At 48.5% G+C, this 19,291-nt stretch overlaps 1 protein-coding gene across 3 annotated transcripts in view; it reads right to left on the bottom strand.

Moving 5' to 3' along the window:
• Positions 1-19,291, bottom strand: part of PRICKLE2 (prickle planar cell polarity protein 2) — a 108,423-nt gene that overhangs the window by 39,026 nt on the left and 50,106 nt on the right. The window contains exon 1 of one of the 3 annotated variants that reach the window (XM_064453561.1): positions 3,691-4,228. The exons of the other annotated variants lie outside the window; for them this stretch is intronic. The gene's annotated coding sequence lies outside the window, so the exon portion shown is untranslated. Of the gene's footprint in view, positions 1-3,690; positions 4,229-19,291 lie in introns of those variants that run through there. 3 annotated transcript variants of the gene reach the window in all.

Here is a 19,291-nt window from a genome sequence, read left to right as displayed (position 1 = left end):
ATCCTATAGATGCAACTCCCCACAGTCTCAGTGGGCACAGGGGAGCACATATAGCCGCACATCTCCGGAAAGGTCTGCAGTAGGTGGGGAAACACTGAGAGGATGGAAGAGTTGCAGGCCAGACTCTTCTCCATCTTTCCCATCCATCTTCTCTTCTCTACCTGCTTGAACTGCTCGAGGCAAGTCAGATTTTCAGTGTTGCATTATTTTTAATCCCCTCTGACCTCCGCTGTGCCAAAAGCAGCAATTACAGAGGTATCCAGGGTGGCACTGACACTTTTATTACAAGCCCCGTTTCCACTCCTGGAAAAATTCTCCTCCCTGACTGAAGCTGGCCATGCTCAGTCTCAGGTTGGAGACTAATTTTATTTTTAAGACTCTGTAAAAATCCTTTACCATTGCAAGAGTTATTCTTGCTTAATTAAGAAAAAGAAGAAAAAAAAACTATCCTGAATATTGTGAGCTGCAGCCAAATATGAGCAAAAGGTGTCTCCGAGGATTTTCCAGTTGGTCTGCCTTCATGGTGACTCAGGACCATCAATTCAAGAAGTGGGTGGAACATCTGCCTGTGGGTCCCCACTGCCCTGTCCCCAAACCACTGCTTCCCCATGGCACAGCCTGGGGCAGCCCCCAGGCTGCTTCCAATTTCGCTGTCTGTGGTCTTAGGCACCACGTGGCAGACAACAACCATCAGCGCACAAGGCTGTGCTCCTTCCAGATGAGACCAAGAAATTAGGACAAAACGTGACACAATGTACAAAGCCCCAAATCCCTCATATGGACTGCCTTGGTGCCCTCTTGGGCAAACAAGGAACCAGGACCACAGCCCAAAATCATGGCCAGCCCTCTCCGCACCAATGCAGGATGAACTAAATCACAACCAAACTTTCCAACCTGTGGCTAAATCACACCAGAGAGCTGGGGTGCATCACGGGTCATTTTGGGGAGCCCAAGTGCACCCCAGCGCTCTGCAGTGAACGCGGGTTCCCGCTCAGGCTTCAGTTTCTCCTTGTGAGCTGGGTAAGAGCCCCAGGGTGCTTAAACACCCTCCTGGCCTGAACCACACTGCCAGGCTTCTCCTGTGAGCTGCAACCCCTGACATGAACCATGAAAATTCTGATGCATAAAGATGAGATGTTTAAATTAAGGGATATTAATAACTCGGCAGATCTCAGAAGAACTCTATTTGGAGCTCTCAAGATGTTTTGCAGAAGACGCAGTATTTTTTTTTCTTAATAGAGGTTAGACAGAGGTGGGCAAAGTGCTGTACCCATGTGAGCTGCAGATCAGGCAAGGAGGAGAGAGAGAAGAGCAAAAATAAGGTGCCGTGAGCCCCAGCCAGTTGCCCAGCCATGCTACCAGGAGAAAGGTGTCCAACAGGCTGCTCTGTCACATCCGAGGTGATGGAGGCAGCCTGCCAGCTCACAAGCTTACCGCTCATCTCAACATGTTTATGTTAGGGGTTTTTTTTTCCCCCCTTTAAAGGTCCAGCTCTTAGCATACAGAAATGATAACAATCACATATTTTCCCCTGGTCATGGAGAAGAAACGCAAACCACTAGTTTCCAAGTTGAAGAGAGTAACAGGCTCAATAACAGCAATAACAACCCTGAAGCTGGTGGGCAAACAATGCTGAAGCCAATTTCATGGCTTTGGAAGGCAGGGGGAGCCATGGAATGGGCAGACCCAGGAGTTGTGGGCACCCGAGAGAGGTCTGGTGTCCCCTGTGGCAGGACAACCGCAAGCCCCGGAGAGCCCAGTGGGGTCCCTGGCCATCAGGGATGAGCAGGGGAGGCAGCAGAGGGAGCAGGCAGCAGCAGGACCCTCACCAAACTCTCCCTCTGGGCTGAGTTCAGCAGCGTTCCCCACCCAACAGCCAACATGCGCCTGTGCTGCAAAGCCCCTGTCCTACCCCACGGGTTATCTTGTCAGATTGTTAATTACACCATTTGGTGGCTTTTTCACAAGATGCAGAGCTGTATCGCAGAGGGTTTCTTTCTGCTGCTTAACTGAAGGAAGACAATTGCCTCCAAGCCTGGGGTTCCTGCAAGATTTAAGCTCTAACTCTGTATCCAAAACCAGCTCTCTACAAAGAAGCCTGTCTCTGTTCAGCTTATGGGTCCTCACTGTCTTCTCAAGTTTGCATAACCCTGGTTTTTTCACACACAGTGTTTATCTTCTGCCCCTCTCTTTTCCCGACCCTGTTCCAGGCTTGCAGCCCATCTCTCCAGCACCGGTCTCACAGACAGGCTAAGCTAAGCGGGTTCACAGCCATCTGCCCCGGGCCTGTTAGTGCTATTTTAAGGGACTTCACCAGTTTGCATTTGCAGCATGACAAGCAGAAACCACAAGAAGCAGTAAACACGCTGCAATTCAAGCGTCAGGCCACACATCCTAAAGGAAAAAAACCTGGCTGATAGGCAAAATGCTCAGAAGCAGTACGAGCTAGGCTGAAAACTGTAATTATTTCAAAAGTTAAGGCTTAGACGGCATCCCCTGAGACAGGCGATACCGACCCGCTTGTGAAAGCAATCACTGCCAGCCTGATCTGTGTACGTGCTGGCTAAGCCTGAGCAAGTCTGCCAACTGCAAGTGAGCGAGGCTGGGTCATTTTGTTAAGCTGAATCTGGCTGGTAGAAAACATGCAATGGGAGAAGATTAAAATACCAAGCAAAATACAATCTTGTTAGCTGCAGATAGTTTTATTTTACAAATCTTTATTGCAGGCTCAAGCCAGCACCCTTATAAACACAACGCAGTGATGTGAGAAGTATCAGTGCTCCCACAGCAGGTGAAATAATTGCTGAACAAAAATAAGTCAGATAAGTTACAAGATAAGAGAGCTAAAACTGAAAGGATGACACTGCATCTGGTGTGAATAATTATTTTGGCATTATTCTGTCCAGTGCTAATCCTCAACGGCTCGAAAAGATTCAATCAGTGTTTAGCACTGCCAAAGAATCATGACTGCAAAACAAAGAGTAACTGGATTAAAATCTTTCTACGGTCACAGGTCACGTCTGTGTCACATCTGCTTAAATTGTTCCTTCAAGGAACAAGAAAAGAAGGACATTTGACTTGAAAACATTGCACAGAAAAACATAACCCCCAGGTTGCAGTTCTAGGTTGGTTTGCAGTTGGGCATTTTGGCATGAAAAAGGACGTAGAAAGATTATTACTTTAAAACTCTCTATCCTTAGGAAGGCAAAACCATGATAATAAACATCTGAACAGTAATGTCCTCATCTACAACACCAGCCTGCACGCAGCCTGCTCAGGAAATGCCCAGAGAGCCCAGGCTTCCAGAAGCTGCTTTTACCAGAGCAACAAAATTAACACTGGGAGATGAGGATTTTTTAATACTTATTCCTATTCCAGCTGAACCTTCCGGATTATTTTTAAAATGAAATATCCATTACAGTGGCATCAGTGTTTCTCCCAAATTTCCTGCAGCTGCAGAAATGCAATTTAACAATTAACCTTTTACATCCGCAAACAACGAGAACAGCAAAGACTGGGAAAAAAGCGCAGCCCCCTCGTAGATCACCACCAACAGCACATTGAGCAAAGTTAGCACGCAGCTACGTGCATCCACAGAACGCTGCTTATTCCTCCTCCTCCTCCTCGCTACTTTCTATGCCTCCCTAAAACACACAACTTTGAAGTTGCTGGCAAAAGGCAGTTTCTTACCTGCTCCCACCGATGACAGCAGCGACAGCACAGGAGGGAAAAATCCAGCGGGTTGCTCAGCTGTCCTAGTTGTGGCAGTTGCCTTTCGGCTGGTGGGCTGTTCCCAGGACCAGCCCGAGCACCGCAGTGCCATAAAGCATCCCGCGCTCCCCCGGCGCAGCCCACTGCCCGACACACGCAGCCAGGGGCTGCCGCCAGACGGGCTTTTGTCAGAGCCTTTCAGAGGAGGCACGCACGGACCACGGCGCGTATCCAAAGGAAGCCTGCCGAGAAAAAACATGCCATTCCTGCCCCGCGCCTTAAGCTCTTGCTTAATTTGCCTCGCTCTGAAATCCAGCTCTGGAGGGTGCCCCCCTCTCCGTTCCCAATCCAAGTGAATCCAGCAGCTCCCCCCTCAACCTGCCTTTCGCTAAATGACCCTTCGAGGTGGCAAGAGGATGTCCAATTTGCTCTCTGAGCGCAAGGCATTAACGAGGAGCGATGCAGCCCGTGGAGAATAATTGCCGGCGCGGGAGCGGCGCGGGGCTCTGCTGTTGCATTGCTCTCCTCTCCTGCATGCTAATGAGCAATGATGTCAGCAAGCCAAAGTCACCGCATCCGGACCGCGCGTCGCGGCCCGGCCACCCTCCCATTTATTTACATGGAAATCAGCCTGCTCTTAGAAATCAATAAATCCTGCAGGCTGCTTAGGGAAAGGGAGAGGAAAAAGTCCGCGCTGGCTCGTATGTGCGCGTTTCAAAGAGTTGGCTCCGCACCAGCAGCCCAAATTGAATGGTGTGAAGACACTAATTATCCTTCCCCAACTATCATCTTATTTGGTGCTGACCGAATCTCAACTTGCTGTCAAACTTAAGGCACTGCTTCTTAGGTACATGGCCTATTAAAGCAGTGATCTGCTGGCTCTGAGCAACATATCATTTCTCTCACGGCTTTCAATGCCCTCTTAATTATTTTCTGCAGTCACTTGCTATGATTCCCCACTGCTTTTTAGATGCAGCATGTTTGTGCACCAGCCGGGTTAAACATTCTGGGAAATACAAGTTATTAGTCTGGCATTTTGGCTACCTCATATTTTAATACATTTTCTTTCATACGGCCCAGAGAGATGCATGATTCACACCTTTTATACGTGTCCCAGGTGAGTACTGTGAGCCCCAGGAACACACCACCACAGTGGGGATGCCGAAGCCTCCTTCCCCTGTCTTCCCCTCCCCTTGGAAAAGAAAAGTAAATGCAGAGAAGGAGCTACGCTGACAAATCTCTTCTGCTGCTCTTAAAGCCTGTTGCTTGGGAATTAGGTGGTCACAAATGAATCTCTGCGCCAAGTCAACTGGAGACGAGTGCACTTAGCTTTTGCATTTGCCAAAAGTGAGTGAAATTCAAAAACCTAGTTTCTGTGGGCTCAGAAAAATACAGAAAGCAAATAAAACTTGCCCAACATGTAGTGCTTTTGTAGCACGTTCCCAACTTTTGGGGCCTGGCTCCAGATTTTGAAGCCCTTGATTTTGGCAATATTAGCTATGTTTACAGAACACAGAAGGATGCAGAAACTACAGCTACGAGTATTTCTGCAGTCTCAAATGCCTTAAATTATTATTATTAAGGCGCATAAATTAGGATTCATTACATGGAACTGCACTCAAGATCTCCAGGGCAAGTTCTTCAGCTCAGACAAACAAGCCCGTCTCCCCCTTGGAGCCGCCCCAACCTATCCTGGCCAAGTGGGACGGACCAACAACATGCAGAGACCTCATCTGGCTTAGGCAATTTCAGATAAAAGAAAATATTCAGGGCCATTGATGAAATATGTGAGCTTTTTTTTTCCTTAAGTATTCCCCCCCACTTTTTTTTTTTCCCCAATGAAATCTGAAGCTGCAAGTCCAAGAGTTGAGCACTGACCCTGTTACTGCATCCAGCCAAGTTGGACCTTCCTTTCGTGGAGGAAGGAGCAGCATCACCTCCACTTCTGCTGGGGACGGCCACGGCACTGAGGAGGGTCCCCTCCAACTCCTCCAACTACACAGAGCAACAGGAACTTGTAGGAAAAAACTCCCCTGACCCTTCAGCTTCCTGAACTGGCACATTTTACCCCTTCCAGCCTGCATCAGCGCCACGGGCAGGCTGTCAGCTCGCCTCTCTATGGTTAATATGCCATGGCCCCAAGATGATGTATTTTTCCTCTTAAATTCAGAACGTGCTAATTACAATACAAAGGAAATGAGACAAAACTGAATTGGGCAAAAGCAAATAAAGAAGCCTGCTTATAAAATGATAATGTTGAGCAGAAATGCTGTAGAGCAAAAATTACCCATGTTTACTGCAACAATCTTCCCTGGAAATGTATTGCTAAAAGCACGCAGCAGTGACTAGGGGCTACAACTGGCACAGAGAATACGTACTGCTCCATACAGCAGGTCGTAATCTTCCCCAAACATGAGTAAAATGCCTGACTTTTCTGCATTAACTTTCAAGGAGCAAAGGCCCTTTAGCAATAAACACTTGGGAGCAAAGTGTCTATTAGTGCTCCAAGTGCCACTCGAGCAGGACTGCCAGCCAGCCCCACACTCGGGAAAGGTTGGCAGGGCACGAGCCCAAGTGTCCAACCCCAATTCTTGTACAATGTGCTCTGTGTAACTCCATCTACAGCAGCTTCGATCACCCAGCACCAGACTGACATGATCCCACCACAGGGTGGATGGCAGTGCCCTCCCCATGCAACCAAGCATCCTGCAGCAAAGGTAGGTTCTGCTTGGCCAACTGGATCGTCCCCAAGAAAGAGATCACACCAGAAGTTGCAAAGTTTTAAGTATAAGTTGATCCACAAAGATAGAATGGGAGTGAAAATCATGAGCTGATGTAAAAGGTCAGTAAGACCAATGCTTAAAACATTTCAGCTGCACGGCTTGCTATGAACAGAAGAGCTTTGTGTCTCCAAACAGCATGTATAATCATCATCCCTCCTGGCAGACTTCTTGTTCCATACTTGCTGTGCTGGTTTTGGCTGGGGTCGAGTTAATATTCTTCATAGCAGCTAGTATGAGGCTATGTTGTCATGGCCCATGTCCGGCCTGAACTGGCTTTGGTGCCCAGTAACTCCACGCAACACGCCACCTCTCCTGTCCTGAGTGACCACCATAACAGATGGAGCCCAAAGTCATGGACTAAATGAACTCAGTGGACATTTTATGGACATTTAAAAGATGTTTTATAGGGCTGGTCCATCGACTAAGGGAATGATACCTGTGTATTATATCAAAGGATGGGAAGGGCGGGGTTGGTTAACAAAGATGTATTGGATAGTGTGGGACCTGAGCATGACGTAAATGGTATGGAATAAAGGGTGAAGAATGTACTGATTTTGGCTGGGGTAGAGTTAATTTTCCTCATAGTAGCTAGCATGGGCTGTATTTTGGATTTGTGCTGGAAACCGCATTCATAACACAGGGATGTTTTAGTTCCTGCTCAGCAGGGCTTACACAGAGTCAGGGCCTTTCCTGCCTCTCACCCCAGCCCACCAGTGAGCAGGCTGGGGGGGCACAAGGGGTTGGGCGGGGACACAGCTGGGACAGCTGACCCCAGCTGACCCAAGGGATGTCCCACACCATATGGTGTCATGCTAAGCATGTAAACCTGGGGGAAGAAGAAGGAAGAGAGGGAGATTCAGAGCGATGGCATTTGTCTTCCCAAGTAACTATTGCATGTGATGGAGCCCTGCTTTCCTGGAGATGGCTGAACACCTGCCTGCCCATGGGGAGGAGTGAACAAATGCCTTGCTTTGCTCTGCTTGCATGCGCAGCTTTTGCTTTACCTGTTAAGCTGTCTTTATCTCAGCCCATGAGTTTTCTCATTTTTACTCTTCTGATTCTCTCCCCCGTCCCACCAGGGGGGAGCGAGCGAGCAGCTGCGTGGGGCGCAGTTGCCAGCTGCGGTTAAACCACAACACTTACAAACCTAGATATCCACAAAATCCAATGAACAGGATCTTCTGAGACAAGAAATCAGATTAGAAGCGACCACATTTGGATACACAACTGCCTTTGGAAAGTGGAAATGAGTCTTCCTGCTTTGAAAGCTGCCGTTTCATTGGCAATTGCTCCATATTACTGTTACCTGCTGCAAGGCTTGTGAAAAGGTCATGTGTTGGAATAACTCCAGAAGGCACATAAGATTTCTTGACGGATTCTGCATGTTACAGAGGTGAAATGGGTGTTTCATTAAGCAGCAAGGAGCATACCAAGCTGGTGGAGCACATTATCAAGGGTCAGGTGAAGGACTTGCACCATTACAAGGATGGATGCTGACAACTGCCAGCAATGAAGCAAATGACCGTAAGTAAAACCTTAGCTACTGAAATAAAGAAAGATCAAGAGCAGGAAAGCCCTGCTTAGGTGCAGAGGTGTGAGATGGACAACTCTGCTTATAAATGCAGCCACATCTTTCTGCGCTTTGCTGCTAGTTTTAAAGACAAAGACCCAAACCCAGTCAACTTGAAACTTTCTGCCACTTGCACAAACTCATCTCTTCGGCTAATTTAACAAATAATTGTAAGAGCCCACGTTTCATAAATGCTGTATTTTATCACCTTGGTGTGTATTGATCAGCCATCAATCAATAGGGCTCCATGTGACACCACTGACTCTCCCGATGACAACGAGCTACACGGCATGGCCCCATGCAGCGACAACAGGCTGGCGTCCTCAAGGCCACTGCGTTACCAACCTGATGAATGTCAGATCAAGTTGCCCTTCTAAATTATTCAGTGAGCATCCTCTGCTGCAGCTTGCCGGGGCAGTGTACAGCACTGCTGCCTTGGGATGTCACAGAGGCTCCAGCCTCCTCTGCCCTGAGATGCAGCCCACGGGGTTGAAGGCTGTCCCCTGCGCCGCACACACCATGAGCCTGTCTGGGATCTGTGGGATGGCAGATCCCCCCATAGCCGAGCCCGTCCTGGCTCACAGTGACAAGGACAATATCAGACTACTTTCCCACCACCCTTTCTACCCACAGAAATGCAGAATTGGATACTCACAGTGGGTTTTTTTTCCCCCTCTGTTCCCACACTCGTCCCTCTAATTTGCAGAGAAATCTCTGCTCGCCCAGCCAGCGCTCCTGCTCCCGTGCCAGGATGGGCCGTGCCCAGCCAGTCCCCGGGCTGGAGGACAGCTGGAGCTGCGCTCCCATGGCCATGGGCAGTGATAAGCAGCAGAATGAGAGGCTGGAGAAAGCACGGCTTTGCAAACACCGGAAAGGAAAGGCAAGGTGACCGATCACCTCAAAGCTCTTAGCAGTGAGCAGGGAAAGGAAAAGACCCTGTGGGGCAGGGTCCGGCCCCACTCCTCCTGGCCAAATGCCTTGCTCTTCAGGAGACACATAGGGATGTGCCCAAGGTATGAGGAAAGCTCCTTGGAGAACTTGGCTCACAAAATACAGGCCAGGACTTTATATGAGGTTGAGCTATCTTTTGTCGTCTTTTTTTCTTTATCCTTTTTAAGCAAGGCAGCAGACCCTCCCCGTACCTCTCAATGCCAGAAGCAGGAATGCCTTATCTCAAAGAAAAACGGCATGGAGGGAGGGGCAGAGAGACCAACATCCGATGCAGATCGTTAATCCCCAAAACTTGGCCTCCTCTGCTTCTCCTCAGGGCTGCTGTTTGTACCTTCACGCGGCTGCTGCCCGAGATCGCGCGAGACAGACCCGCTCCTCCTGCTGTCACTGCTGCGCTCGACTCATTTTCGGCAGGATCCGTGCTGTCGGTCTGCAAGGAGGAATTGAGTTTTTAAAACACCACCGAGCCCAGCAGCAGCTGACACAGAAGGGGAGGTACAGCCCATACGCACTGCGGCTGATTTTAGAGACAATTTTCTGTATTTCCTACCAATTCACCCAGCGAGACAGGCCTGACCCTTGCCAGCATCCTCCGGGGCACAGGCAGGGCCAGGCAGCGAGGCAGTGTCTGTGAGCACAGCCTGTGCCATCCACATCCTCTGGCAGCACCGAACCACACAAACGCAGCGGTGATGCCGCAGGAGGACCTGGCACACTGCGCTGGCTCTCCTGAGCACCGCTGCCCTGCACCCCCGTCCCTCCCATGACAAGGCACCCCAAAGGGCCCTCACCCACCAACTGTCCCCATGCCTCCACGCACCCCCAGCTCGCAGACCATCACCCCACGCTCTGGTGCGACACGCGGAGCACGCTGCGGACGGCGTTTCAATCAATCCCTGTATCTCCCTCTCTCTTTTTTTTTTTTTTAATCACCTTAATACAAGAAGCTTTAGAGAGCTTAACAACAATAAGGCTTTTCACAGCCTCCGGCTTTAACTCGGCACTACTATGTTTTTTACTTTTGTATGTTGAAACCAAATATGTAACTGAATGTGAACAACAATCTGGATGCTCATGTGGTTTTCTCCCCTTTGCTAGCCTGATAGTATTCTCATCTGAAGACTTTATAATAGTGTCCTTTAATGATGTCTGCAAAAGCCTCATTAAAGCACTGTATCGTAATTTAAGCTAAATAAACTCAACGCAGTTATTTTTTAATGACATTTTTCTTGGGGCCTTCCCACGAACAATAAAGCGTTCACTGAAAATATGTTATGAAGCAAACACATAAATCTTCAGCTTTCTGGTGGTATGTTTTCCAAAGATCTAAACCTTTGATCAGCAGCAAATTAATTTTCCATTTACACAAAATAGAAGATGTATTTCCAGGATAACCAACGAACCCTACAAGTCTGCATTAACATGTGCCTTGGCAGCAGCTCAGGACTCCCTCGCTGCCGCCCTTCTTGCTGCCTGATGCTGTCAGGGTTGCTGTCACGTTAGATGATTTTGATTTTTTTTTTTTGGCTTCAAACCTGTCTAATAGGGTGTTTGGGGTCAGTGATTATGCCCTGAGGATTTCTTTCCTCTGCTCACTGAGCTCTCCTCTGCACCAGCCATGCACCACTCAATCCCACCCCCCAAAAGCTGTGCATCCCCCAGGTCTGGGGCACAGTGCTCAACTGTCTCCATCCTCAGAGGTGAGTCTTGGGCCAGCCCAGAGCCCTGGCCAAGTGACACAAGTCTGGCTTTTGCCTCCCTAAACTAGACTGTGCACATCTTCTCTGGGTGCCGGTGGGATTTCGGCAAGTCCCTCACCCTGGCCAGGCACCATGCGAGCCCCTTCTCCAAGCCAGGAGCTGCTGGCGGGTTCCAGGACTGCACAAACCTCCGTTCAAGCTCCTCAGAAAACACCAATGGTTTAAACAGCCATGTTTCTGCTCCCACCCAAGAGAGACACGGCTGCTTGCTCTTCCCCAACTAAGAGAACAGATCTATGTGCTGCTTGTTCCCAAACTCTGTTAAATGCAGGGCGGTAACTCCAGCACAGTTTTGGATCCACCCAGTGCTCCTGTGACACACTGCACTTGACTGGGAAAACATCATGCATGTTGGTCGTGAATAGAAATGGGTTTTTATGATGCCTTCCAGGCTTTTAAATTTCCCAGTGAATTTGCAAATGCAGGGAGTTCGGCTGTGGTCAGGAACGCACCTGGGTCCTCATGCTGGGCTACCCACAGCATCCTAACTGCTCAGTGGGAAGAAAGGTGCCAAAATAGATTTTTATTCCATATCTGAGAGCATGAAGTAGATCTGGGTGGTATAAAACCAGCCAGTGTGAGCAGATGGAATGGTGTGTGTTGTTCTGGTCCAGTGCAAACTCCACCCATTACAAGATTTCTACAATCCAGCTAACCTTGATTTTAAATAGAAAACCCCAATAAACTTATGAAAAATGGCATCTCAAATTAAGTGTGGGGGCTCCCCCTGCCCCAGCCCTCTTAGGATCATGGCTCAATGCCCTGCCTGGAGTGCACCGAGTGGGTCAACACATCTTAGACTACGGCAAGGTTTGCAGCCTTGGCTGTCCCACTGGCTGAAGCTGGATGGAGCTGCAGTGTCCCCGAGACAGCCTGGCACTGTACACAAATGACAAGAGATGTTTGCTATTCTTCCTTTTGTTTTAATTAGTAATAACAATTTGTTATCGTGGCTTGACATGTGTTCATACTTACGAATAAACTGCTTCCTCTAATGATATGCTGAGATTACAACGGGCTTTCTGTGTTTGTGTTGGTTTTAGTAGCTCATAACAAACCATGAAATTCATTACTCTTGCCACAAGCACCCATGAGATGTGCCAACCAGGGTGTGATTTATACACAGCTCAACTCATGGAAATTAAAAGGTTTTAATGTTGCCTGCAAGAAGTCAAGAGTTTGAAATTTTATACAGCTGAATTACAAAAAAAAAATCCTGGACGCAAGCTACTGCATTGTTTTATCTGCCTAAGGAGCCTGAACATTACAGTCAGGGTAAAAATAATTCACTAAATACTAATTAATTTAAGTGTATAATTTGAACATCCTCTTTAGTGATAAGCCTTCTGGCCTGCAAGTTACTTCATTCTCATCTTTTTTTAACTGCATAGAAGCTATATAAAGGAAGATATTTAACAGTAAAACTTCCCTGCTACAATATAATTGGGCAAAACATTCCCACTGAAAGAAATCGCTGGAAAACAGCCTGTGCCTCAACATCCTTAATGGGAAAGGGCTGTCAGTCATACCCCAGTCCCATTTCTCCATGCCATGTCAAGCCTCGTACATCAAACCCAATATACAAATCGCCAGCCCCATCAAGATCATTAGAGCCGCTCAGCCCGTCAGGGAAAGGTCAGCACGTCGCCGGCTGACTGTTGCCTGCTCCAAACGCAGCATCAATCACAGCCCTCATCAAAGGCGGCAGCGAGAGTGCGCAGCTGGAAACCCACATCCCTTCCTCGTATAACCTGTCACCCTCTAAAACCCCTTCCCTTATTGTAAAACATGGCCATGCTTTTATCTTATCGCGATTTACAGGGAAATACAACTAAACTGGCTGCCATACGAACAGGGGGAATCAGGACCTGCGGGGACGGATTAAGACCGTATCAGGAGAGGGTCGGCCAGTAGCATGGCCCCTGACTCCAGTGCTGGCTCCCTCCCCTGCAGCGTCCCAGCCTCTCCCTGCTCTCCTGGATGGGTCCCGTGCAGGCGGCATTCCCGGAGCATCCCTCCTCACTGTACAAGCCCTGGCCCTGCACATCAGTAACAGGCTCCAGCGGAGGGTCAAAGCCACCCTGCAAGGAGATGCTGGTTGCTGCCATTGTAGCCACACCAAGGCACGACTTGCAGATGTCCCCAGCCAGGGGACTTCAGGGGTGCCCCGGACTCGCAGAGACACCAGCATCACCGTGCTGGGCTGCTGCTGCCCTCCACCAGCCCGAGCCTCAGGCATGGTGCTCCCAGCTTGCACGAGCCCCCGTGGGCATCTTGCCCACAGCCTGAGCACTGGGAAGGGCGGAGGAATCCAATCACTCGTGTTTAATAGCGGTGCACCGGCATTATCAAATGCTATTGCTCTGGTCAGCCATTGCTCGTTAAATATGCTGAAAACCACAGGCCCTTTCTTCCTCTTTTTTCCCTACCATGCTGCGCTGCACACAGCATTATCTTCAAAGGGCGAAGCAAACATGTTTGCTAAACATGAGCAGGCTAAATACATCAGCCTTTTAGAAGCAATTACTGCTGCTAGAGATTTAGTGAGCCTCATTGTTTCATGGTTCAGAAAGCATTTTGCTGGCTGCTTTGGAGTGGGCTGTTCCTTCAAAGCGAGCGCCCTGTGACAACAAGTACACCCTCCCCAGTGAAATAAAAACCAGGTGGGCATCCGAAGGAGCGGTGCTTTCTTTTTGCTGAGTGTTTAACTTACAGTATCCCCTTGCAACAAAAGAACAGCAATTTGGGGGTCAGCTCAGCTGCTGCCAGCGGTTGTACTGAAGGCACGGTTGGCCAGGCTCCCATGGCAGAGGAGCACGGACATTTCCAGAAACAGTAGATACTCTTTCAGTAGAGCTGGGAACTTTCCTGTGGTGTACCTGGGCTGGAGGGGATTGCTCTGAACAGGTTTGAGACTGGTTGTACCAGTACAGGGCAGAAGACAAAATGTGGAGGAAAAAGGCAATGAAGTAAGCCCTGGGCATTGTCCTCTTCCCTCCATCCCAAACAGGTTGGGATGCTCCAGACCAGGGAGGCTCACCTGGCTGAGATCCTTGGAAAGGTGGAGTTGCAGAGCCAGGGCAACACCTCACCTTTCCATGGCCTTATTTCAGGGCAAACATCTCAATCCCAAAAATCCCTTCTCTGTGCAAACTGCAATCACTCCCTTGTATCAGTGCGGGGAAGCGGAGGGGGAGCGCAGGCACTCTCCCTGCGGTACTAAGCCCTTCAAACATGTATCTCAAAGATGAGCAACCACGGATGGTCAAACAGACAGATGGGGGAAGGAGAAGGGAAGCTCATGATACCAGTGAGACTATTATAATTAGTGTAATAAGCAGCAATCACAGCTCAACAGCTGCCTTCCCCTCCCTGAGCGTCTGCTTCACGCACCGGCACAAACCCTTGGCCAAGAAGGATTTTGACACTTGCTGTAGTCTGAACAACTCTGCTTTGAACAAAGTTTTGACTTCAGTAAACTTTTCATTCACATAAGATGCAGAAGAGAGAACTTTCCTGCTTTGCCAGCCTCTCTGCCTTCACTTGAGCGAGCAGCATCCTGTGCTTACAGAAGGGTCATGAAACTGGGTTTAGTTTTGATGTCAACTATGATTTCGCATGTGGCCTAGAACAAAACCTTGCCACCTTTAAGTTGAGGCAAACCTGCCATAAAGAATTTTCTGAAGCTCCTGGAGCGTCAGAGGTGAACTGTTCTACAGAAAATGGCAAAACATTACAAAAATTGTTTACTGTAGGCAAATATCCATCTTCCTCTGATGGGCACATGTCCAATATCCTTCTCTGAAGCATCTCTAAGATAAATTCCTTTGAGACACATTTGTCCGCATCCACGCCAGGGCTGCACAAAGTTGGCACTGGGCATATAGCACAGAATTGCTCTACAGCTCACCAAAATCCAAATCAGCCAAGAGGGGACTTCCTGATAGGAGAATACAGTGCATACAAGCACTGTATTCACAAGTGAATACAGTGAATACAAGCAGATACAGTGACATAACTGGAGTGCAGTGATTTTTTAAATGCCAACAGTTAATTGGTTTGGAAACATTTAAAATGGTGGAGAAGTTACAGGGTAGATGCTCATTTGAGATCAGCTGGGGATTTAGGTGAAAACACCGCTTGCCAGTGGCTCACCAGTGGGTCTCGCGCCACCTGCACAGGCTCCAGGCATGTCCCTGTGCTGGGGTGCCACCCCCCGCTGCTCCTGCTTGTGGCCACAGCTCAGAATAGCCAATGTCAGACGTGCTTGCTGCTTGGCTTCCGATCTCTGCCACGTACCATGAAATTCAAGTGAGCCTTCTCCAAACCTTGGGAAGCTGAGGACTAAGGTCTCCAAAGACCCTCTGGTACCTCAAACAACCACTTGCTGCTGCTTTTCTCATTTTGAGAAGCCCACTGCAAGGCAAAAAGAGTAATCTGCTTTACACGTGTTGCTCCACCACCCTCAGCCTTAACCACCAGTTTTAGGGCCTGGATCATCATCTGCAGCCAGCGCAGGGGTTGCAAAGTCACTTACGTGACAGGCTCTGGGCCCTGAATTGCAAAATACACTGTGGCTTAGACCCAGACTAATTCTGAATCATTTCTGGTGCTTGTGCTCCAGGAGGCATTACTCTTCTTGCTTCCTTTCTGCTACGCGTTGGTCTAACAGGGCTGGTCAAGGGAAGCAGTCAGACGCTCAGGATATCTGGATATTTTGGCAGTAGTTAAGGATTCAGGTCCCGTTGATTTTTAATGGGTGTTAGGCACTGAGTAAGTGCCTAATGCAAAGACGTTTGGAGGTGTGAGCTTTAAGCTCTTCATGCAAAAGACGGTTTCCTACAGTGCTTAAGAAAATGAGATCTTGGAGACAACAAATAACCACAAGGTTAGAAAGCAGAAATGTTTACACTGAGGAAATTTAACCCCTTGGTGAAAGAGACCCCAACTAGGATGGGCAGGAGAACCCAGGAGTAATTTCAAACAGCAGGTGATCTGCTGGAACCAGGTTGTCAACAAACACCACACCAAAGGGTCAAAAAATGATGTGTTAAGCCAGAACAAAAGTTTCTTTAATTTCCCAGTGCAAACACACACATTTGTACTTCCCTGACAAGCAGCAAAGCAGCAAGAGGAGCAAGAGCCATGTGCTGTGACTCTGATCCTCCCCAGCTCCCTGGCTGGGACCCGGCTCACCACAGGGACCAGGCGTGGCAGCTCCTGTGCCTTCCCTCCACCAGCACACCTTAACGACCAGCTACGCAGCCGAAATGTAAGCGGTGAGTTAATCAAAGCCATCTACGTGGGGCGCTACAAGGCATCGCTTTATCCAAAGTGACAAAACATGACACACCAGAGGCTGAGGCACAGCGAGAAGCACTCCGTGCCGCGCGCGTGGCACGAACCACGCGACTCTATTGACTGTCATCGGCAGTGGCAGGGCTCCTTTCTCATGCACGGGGGGTGGGAAGGTATCGGAAAGCAAAGAGCATGGGTACGGTTGAGCCTTTCAGCTGCTGCTGTCTGCTGTAAGGTGCCAGTGGAAATTAATGGGCCTTCAAGTACATAAATGGATTGCAGAGACATCTGCAGTGAGTCTATTAGCTAATTAGTCAAGATTAGGCATTTATTTTATCCAACAGGCAATCAGGTAAAGGAGGTAGTTCACTTGTATCTGTAGAAGTCCCTTTTACACTTTTTAAAATGTAGGACAAAGCTCTCCTCCCAGCAACACTGATACCAGGACGAACCTTCTCTTCCCCCAAGGGAGGAGCCCACAGGCACTGCCTGAGCTGGGCACGTCACTTGCTGTGGCTAATGGCATGGGACAGGGACAGCATCATGGACCTTTGGCCCCAAAGCCCAAATCTCGCAGACCTGTGCAAGCAGCACAGCCTTTGGCTGGCTGAGGGCCGGTCTCAGGCTCATGCTGCTGCTCTAAAGCAAGGTATCCTATAATCTGACACAAGACCCTGTCTCATCTCAAAGGAATATTTAATCCATCAGGCTGCTAATGCTTCAGAGCTTTGTCTTACTGCTACGGGAAGTCTAACATCCTTTGCTGTGATCCTGTATCTGAGGATGCAGCAGACGGCAAATAAGCATATTTCAACCATTTAAGTAGCTTCACTTAACAGATGCAGGAAATGCGTTAGATTTATAGCACCAGAGTAATTTGATACCTTCCATACTGGTATTAATGCTTGCTTCGTTAATGTTTTATCATCCGTTCTAATCTTCCCGGAATCATTTCACACCCACAGATAACTGACTCCGTAACTCGGCACCTACAGCGTGTATTGGACAGGGCGCCCAGCGACAGCTGATTTCCAGCACCCTGAGAACTCAGTCTCTGCTAATCCCAGCCCTTTAGAGCAACTCAGACTTGAGCAATCTAAAAAGACGACACATGAAGTCACGTAAGCTTATCTCTCTAATGGTCTGCCCGTGAATCAGGGGTTTGGTGTCAGCCACGTGCACTCACATAAGACGCGGCAGTCAGAAAAATCAGACCTAAAATAGTTACCGTGAGCATTTTCAGAACTGTAAGTGAAACTTGAAATCCTGCTTACTACTGCAGCTCCAAATGCAATGCAAGCTACAAGGAATACATCGGGGTAACAAAGCAAGCGTTCATGCCTTTCCTCTGCTGCGGCTCTTTCCAGGTCTATGGCTGTATAACACAGACTCCAATTCTCAACAGCTTTCCTGCACTGCCCAGTGCCAACACAGTGAAAATGTTAGCGAATACCATTCCATAAATATTTGATGCACATTTTCCTGTGAGTCCTGCTGTGATTAAATAGCCACCTCATTACCCAGGCCCACCTTTCTTTCATTTTTATCTTTGCATAAAATACCAAGAGTTAGAACTGTAGCCATGCGATCCAGCTGCTGGAAACATCACTGCATAAACCAACACCAACAGGGCAAAATCCAAACGCAAACTTCCAAGGAATGTAAAGAGAAACCTAACCCTGTCAGAGCAAATATTTCTTCTCAGTTACCTCCTCCCAGGATCTGCAGAGAAAGAAAAGCAGAGGGGAGAAACCAGCAATATACTTTCTTTCTGAGTGCAGTTACTTGTTTGGTTTTATTGTCTTTTTCCGTCGTATTTGGAAGGCCTGGCCACAACAGGGCCCGCTGCACATACCATCCAGATACAAGCATCCCTGGGTACCACCCTGGGATGCTGGCTCTGCCCTGACACCAAATCCTGAACAGCTGCAACAGGAGCTGTGCTGCTCTCCCCACATCTGAAACTTGGAGGATGTCCAATCCAGGACAGACGTGGATCATCCGGAGGCGTCACCATCACTGCTCCGGCATTGCAACATCTGTGACGCTCATCTGTGGTGTCCAAAGCACAGCTGACCACAAGGTCCACCACACTTGCATTTGCAGCGTCACGACAACCATTTAGGAATCGTGATAAAAAAAATACTAGGATATAATTTTCTGGGCCATTAGAATTGATATGCTTGAGTCCTTCCCACCAATCCTCAGCTCAGAAGCTATTTCGCAAACAGAACTGAAAGCTGCAATTTTCTTGGGATCATCTGAGACCACAGGAGTAATGCTGAGTGCCCAGAGTCAGCCAGCGCAGGCAGCAGGGCTGGCAGCACCGGGTACGGGGTTTGTGCACGCTGCCAAACGCGGCACATGGGATTTTGAGCGCTGCCATCCAAACACGTCCCAGCTGGAGTGAGTGCCGGTGCTGGAGACACATTCATGCCGCTCCCCAGAGCTCTGCATCGTGGGGTGATGCTCTGGCTTTCACATGGGCCATGGGAAAGGTTTCTTCTGAGAAAGGAAAGTCACACAGTCCAAATCCTCACCAAACTGCTAAAAATATAAAAGACTTGAAGTAATAAAGCTTGTATATGTCAGAACTCTCAGTAGTTCCTCCCAAATACATAATTTTTTGGCACAGATACTAAAATGTAACTGGAGGGCAGGCATTTAGTTCTGTTTTAGCTGGGAGAGTCCCAACTTCTGTCTCTCCAATTTATATATGGAAGCAGCTCATTACGCAATATGTGTTTCAGCGAGTTCTGCATCAGGGAGGGTGTGAAGCTAAGGCTAATGCAGAGGATATCATTAAGAATAATAAACAGTACAGAAACGTGAACAAATAGGCTTGTCTGAAGCACAGGCTGCTGCTGCATGTATCACAAGGAGTCTCCAAAGCGAAAAATCTCTCTACTCTGAGATATGGGAGAGAGGGCAACTAACGGTGGTGCATGGGCAATACTGGTGAAGAACTGGTGCCAACTGGTGAGGGTCCTTTTATAGTGCTGTGCAGAGGCACTGCATGGTCAATGCAGTGCCATGTTTGCATTAATGCATGGGAAACAAAGGCCACTGGAGGTTAAAAGATGCATTTTGTCCTCCAGAACTGGCCCTGAGGCACCACCCCATCCCCGTAATACAGACAGAGCATTCAGAAGACCACTTCGACTTATGTTGTTTGTCTGCATAACATTCATGCCGGGAATAAACGTACATCTATACTG

Source organism: Phalacrocorax carbo, chromosome 6 (assembly GCF_963921805.1).
Source record: "Phalacrocorax carbo chromosome 6, bPhaCar2.1, whole genome shotgun sequence".
NCBI classification, from domain to species: domain Eukaryota; kingdom Metazoa; phylum Chordata; class Aves; order Suliformes; family Phalacrocoracidae; genus Phalacrocorax; species Phalacrocorax carbo.
Note: the sequence above shows the minus strand (reverse complement) of the source record. Positions and strands in the feature narration are given on the sequence as shown.